Raw genomic sequence first — 6,239 nt, 5'->3', positions numbered from 1 at the left:
AGCGTTAAAAAGCAAAGATGTCACCTTGAAGAATAAGTTGCGCCTGACCCAAGCCATAGTGTTTTCACATATGCATGTGAAAGCTGGACAATGAATAAAGAAGACTGAAGAAGAATTGACGTCTTTGAATTATGGTGTTGGCGAAGAATATTGACTATACCATGGAGTACCAAAAAAATAAACAAATTCCTTTGGAAGAAATACAGTCAGCATGCTCCTTAGAAGCAAGAATGGCAAGACTACATCTCATGTACTTTGGACATGTTATTGGGAGGGATCAGCCCCTGGAGAAAGACATCATGCTTGGTAAGTAGAGGGTCAGCGAAAAAGAGGAAGACTCAACAAGATGGTTAGACAGAGTCGCCACAAAAATTGGCTCGAGCATAACAATGATTGTGAGGATGGCGGAGAACCAGGCAGTGTTTCGTTCTGTTGTTCATAGGGTCGCTATGAGTCAAAACCAACTTGATGGCACCTAACAACAGCAAGACAGTTTAGTTATTTGTCTAAAACTTAAAAATAAATATTAACTTTCAGCCTGGCCTTCCTGGTGCAACTTGACTCCGGAAGTGGAGTGTCAGGCACCGGTGCAAGAACGGCGGGGGACTGCGGCAAGAGCCACAGATATAAACAGCAGCAGCAGCAACAACAGCAATGTTTCACTTCTTCAGAAAGCCTCCAGAATCTAAAAAGCCCTCCGCACCAAAGAGAGAAGCAGATGGATTTGTCTTTATAGGAGATACAGCAGATGAGCAGAAAGTGGCAACAAGAGGTCAAAGTTCAGAAGTAGAAGGCAACCAACCTTTGGAATGGACAGGCCAAAATCCCAGCAAGTTCGAACCTCTAGTACAATAAGGAGAACCTCTTCTTTGAATACAATAACAGCACCTTACCTCACGGGACAGTGGCCGCGGGATCCTCAAGTTCACTATCCTTCAGGCATGAAAGATAAAGCTACTCAGACACCTAGCTGTTGGGTAGAAGAGGGAGCAGAAAAGTGGTCACATCAGCACTCTGCATCATGGGGCAGTGCTGATCAATTAAAAGAGATTGCCAAAATGAGGCAGCAACTACAGCACAGTGAACAGAGTAGCTGTCACAGCGAGGAGAAAGAGCGTCAGTCACCTCTCCATGGCAACCACATAGCAGACAATCACACTCAGGCTACTGGATCAAGATCCGTCCCTATGCCACTGTCAAATATATCAGCGACAAAATCATCTGTTTCACGTGTGCCCCGTAGAAGGAATAAGTCCTGAACTAGAAAAGGTATTCATTAAAGAAAATAATGGGAAGGAGGAAGTGTCTAAGCCTTTGGACATTCCGGATGGTCGAAGAGCTCCACTCCCTGCTCACAATCAGAGCAGTAGTACTCGCAGCATTGACACGCAGACTCCCTCCGTCCAGGAGCGCAGCAGTAGCTGGAACAGTCATTCACCCTGTGTCTCCCCATTTTGTCCCCCGGAATCCCAGGATGGCGGCCCTTGCTCAACAGAAGATATACTCTATGACCGTGATAAAGACAGTGGGAGTAGCTCACCATTACCCAAGTATGCTTCGTCTCCCAAACCAAACAACAGCTACATGTTCAAACGGGAGCCCCCAGAGGGATGTGAGTGAGTGAAGGTCTTTGAGGAAATGGCGTCTCGTCAGCCTGTCTCAGCCCCTGTCTTTTCATGTCCTGCCAAAAACAAGGTTAATTTCATCCCAACGGGATCAGCTTTCTGTCCTGTGAAACTTCTAGGCCCTCTCCTACCTGCCTCCGACTTGCTGCTGAGACTTCTCCTAACTCTGTCCAGAGCTCAGCTCTGACCACACTGACCGTTGAGCAGCTCTCATTCCGAGTTTCCTTTGCCTCTCTCTGATGACACCAGCACAATGGGCTCCACAGAGGTCTCCGCCCAACAGCCATCTCAGCAGCAACAACGTGTGCAAGAATTGCAGGGTGAGGAGCACATCTTTGCTCAAAACTATGTGATCATCTAAGGCAAGGGGGAGCTGACCTCTACCCTGTGCTACATGAATGAGGAACTAGATCTCATACATCTATCTGCATGGAGTGACAAAATTTTCTGAACACCACCACCACCAACAAAATACTTATCAGCATCATAAAGTATCTCTTAACATTCATCTTGGCAGGGACGGAACTCCTATTAGCAGTTTTTGTGGAAAGCAGTAATGCTTGCAAAATGTGTGTGTCATTCAGCGTTTTAAGTGGAGACTATGCATTTCATAGTATGTTTGACAGATTAGTATTGTGTCCTGTGTTTTGTTTCAAATTATTCGGTATAAATAAGCTCTATATCAAAAAGTTGCCTGTCTAAATGGAATGTCAACAAAACAATGTCTTGCTGTGTTTTGTCCTATGGAAAATACTGTACTTCAGGATTATGTTTACAATTGATCCAGGTGTTTGTTTCTAGCTTCTGTAATACATACAATGCAATATATATATATATATAGCCACAACAGTTGCACAGTTCCCACCCTATGGCTTAGCTTCAGGTACTTCAGTTGAAGTCTAAACTCAGGTAACTTGGAATGTATATTATATTGGGATATTAAATATTTCACAACTAAAGAGGGAACATCACTCTTTTGCCTTTCCTTATTTTATGCATTTCCCTTTCCTCATTATATTCCACATTCTTGGAATAAAAAGTGCATTCAACCCTAGGACAACGATAGTCCTGAACATGGGTGAACATGAGGAGAACCAGCAATTCTGTGGTGTCGGACATCACTTTTGTCATGTGGTTCCAAGTAAACCAACTGTTGCATTCACTGTTTAAACGTGTGGAACGTGTAAACTGGCTTTTGTTTTGAAGTTCCTATGTTGCTCAGCTAATGACTGTTACAATGTTGCAAATAAAGTGTTCAGTACTAGGCTGTACATAACATTCCACCTTGTGCATGATGAAATTTAAAGACAAGGATGTCTAGGTTTAATTTCAAAACAACTGAAGTTGCACGGGATGATTGAGATTTTTTGTTTATGTTGGCCATTAACGTCATTAAATGCTACTGTATTATCTAAAGGCATATTAATGTTTCGTTTGTCTTCTGGAAATTCTTTAATTTGCAGGTAAAAAAAAGTCACACTTCTGGGTTTTGTTTTCTTCAAGCAATTTAGGTGTATGACCTGCATTGACATGTAGAGAGAGAATACATGGGTCTCAGAATTAATGCAACATAAGTAAGCAGGTTATTTGGTGATTTACAAAAGCAATGGTTTGAAGCTGCCTAACTTACGCCTCTCATAATACCATCACAAGTACTTTTGTTAAGATTTTGGATATGAACATAAACCCAAGTAAATAGCCTTGAACTCGCAGACTTGACATAAGTTCTCAACAAAGCATGAAGAGAGCCCTAGATATTCCTGTTTGGTCAGTGGGAGAACCCAAATTTCAGATACTGTTTTCTGTGGCACAAAGAGGGTATCCAAACACACAAGCAAAAAAAAAAGAAAAAGCTTTTGTATTTTTATTCCATTGCTTTCAGTTCAATAAAGGCTAGAGTTGTTTCATCTACATCTAAAGTGTATGGCACAATTTTCTTAAGAATGAGGAAAACAAGATGCCTATGGTTACAGGAGGGTTTCAGTTCCCTTTAATCATTCCTTGGATTTTGTTTTTATTTTCGAAAGACACGGAAGGATGAGATGATAAGAAAGCAACACAATTAATTTTTTCTTTTAAAGAAATGGATATATATGTGTGTGTGTATGTATTTTGTTGTGCAATATATTGTCATGATCCGAATTCTCTTTCCACCAAAGTTTGCAGTAATATTCTCTCCCAAAGGTAAGAATTAAATTAGTCAGTGTTATATTGTAGGAGACTTGTCACGGAGAAAACGACTCAGTTTACTTTGCCATTTTCACAGGAGAACCTTTTAAAGCAATCTTTTCAGCAGCAGACACCTTTAACCCTAATAATCTCAGGCCTTGATGAAAATACTATATTTTGTAGATTATGGTTAAAGGGAGAAAAATACTAGTTCCGTAAGATAAATATGAGCTCCATTTAACTTCTGATCTCTGGTTTAGTATTACATAATGTGTTGATCTTATGCTCTGCTTTTGTCCAAATAAGATGCAATAGTATCAATATCAATTTCTGAAAGATGGACTGAATACGCTTTTTTGGTGATGAAATTTGATGTACGATATTTATAGTGACATGCTTTCATTTTCTCATGAGAAACTAAATATTGTGTTGTACATTTGTTCTTAGCATATATTAAAGTTTTGAACTAAAATAAATAAATAAATACTAACATTCAAATCTAAGATCCATTCTGTTTTAAACTAAGAAGACGATTCCCTACAAGTTTTTAATTTCTTTTCAAGATTATTTTTTATTCCAGTTGCCATTCAGTTGACTCCGACTCATGACAATCCCATGTGTGTCAGAGTAGAACTGTGCTCCATAAGAGTTTCAATGGTTGACTTTTTGAAAGTAGATCACTAAGCCTTTCTTCCAAAGCACTTGTGGGTAGAATTGAGCCTCTAACCTTTCAGTTAGTAGCCAAGAGTGTTAAGAGTTTGTACCATCCAGGGACAATACATTATAAAAGCATAAAATTTGAAAGCCCTGCTGAGATTAGAAGAGCAATTATCCCCAAAACCATGGCTAGTCCTTGGATGGCGTGTACAACACAGATGACTACTACACACAGTGCCAAAAAAAAAGAAAAAAAAAAAAGAACTAAACTACGAAAGCCATAACCTAGGAGGGGGGAGGGGAAAACCATCATCAATGTTCATTTTCCTCTTTCCCATCTTATACACTAGCTATGAAATTAATATTAAAAATAGCATATGAAAATTATTTAGAAATGTATCAGTAAAATTATTTTACCTTTACTGTAATTATTTGTACTATTATAATATTTCTCCATGTTACTTGGCATGTATGCAAAAAATTGGAGTTTTCAAAAGTCTAATTATAAAGAGAAAGTGTCTGGTAATGTGATAGAAGAGTAACGGGTTTAAAGTTAAAAAGTGACTTATACTTCCAGCTCCAGTACTTACTTTTTTTTTTTTTTACCTTGACTGCATCACATAATGATTTTGAGTATACTTTATTCTTTTTTCCACAATATTTGCTTAATCAAGCCTATATTATGAATTTTACAATGTTATGAGGACCACAGGTAGGTAGGTAGTACACTGATACGCAAATAATTATATACATGCAAGGAGTGAGCACAGAAGAGCTTTAAAAGTAACTTCACGGAAGACTCTGTGCTATTGTGGAATAAATATGTTCATCTGCTGGGGCATATACTACATTGTGCTCCCTCCATGCAGGGCAGAGCTAGATGTATGCTCAGAAATATGTCTAGGATGAGCTCTTGAAATTTCTTCAAAAAATATTAACGCTCTGTTCAATTCAGTCAATGATCAAAACATATGAATTTATTTAAACCAGAAACAAAATATCTCTGCCTCAGAATTATACTCCAAAATTCATTCATTCATTGTTTGAATATTAATTGAGTGCCTACTCTATGCAAACTATTAGAGTAGACTTTGGAGATACACCAATAAACATGGTCCTGATCTTATGCCTATAATTATGTTGAGGTATATCCGTTGCTTGAAATTCATTATGCAAAAAATACAATATCATTGTTGGTGTAAATTGCATTTCTCTACTTATTAGTGAAGTTGATATTTTTTGTTTTATCACTTTTATATTTTTCTTGCACATTTCATATTAATAATCTTTTCCCATTTTCTATAGGATTATTTGTCTTTTTTTGTAAGTTCTTTGTTTGAGAAGATACCCCTTTATTTCATGTACTCAAATTTGCTTGCACTTTTTTATAAATTAATTCTGAGTTTTGTGTGGATGTTGGGAATCTGAAAAGTTCATTCACTATTAATTGTCTCTGGCCAATATAAAATAATGGAATTCCATTTGGAGAAAGGGGAGCTACGTTGAAGAGAGTTGGAGAAGAGTGCTTGCTGTGTGCTTTGCTCTTTCCTGCCCTTCCTTTGAGGACAGGACCAACAGATAAATATACTTATAGAATGATATTGGAAGGATAAGCCCATGAGAATCATCCTGTAATTTAAGGGTCTGATCTGGAACAGGGAATGGAAGACAGTTTCTTTTCTAACTTTTTTTTTTTTTTCTATTGTACTTCAGGTGACGGTTTACAGAACAAATAGTTTCTCATGAAACAGTAGTACACATATTGTTTTATGACATTGGTTAACAACC

General features: G+C 38.1%; 1 pseudogene; it reads left to right on the top strand.

The window, feature by feature from the left end:
* The first annotated feature begins 794 nt into the window (after positions 1–794).
* Positions 795–1,986, top strand: LOC101344698 (glucocorticoid-induced transcript 1 protein pseudogene; annotated as a pseudogene).
* Positions 1,987–6,239: the final 4,253 nt, after the last annotated feature.

This window comes from Trichechus manatus, unplaced genomic scaffold, assembly GCF_000243295.1.
Source record: "Trichechus manatus latirostris isolate Lorelei unplaced genomic scaffold, TriManLat1.0 scaffold00360, whole genome shotgun sequence".
Classification (NCBI taxonomy): domain Eukaryota; kingdom Metazoa; phylum Chordata; class Mammalia; order Sirenia; family Trichechidae; genus Trichechus; species Trichechus manatus.
This window is presented reverse-complemented; position numbering and strand designations above follow the sequence as displayed.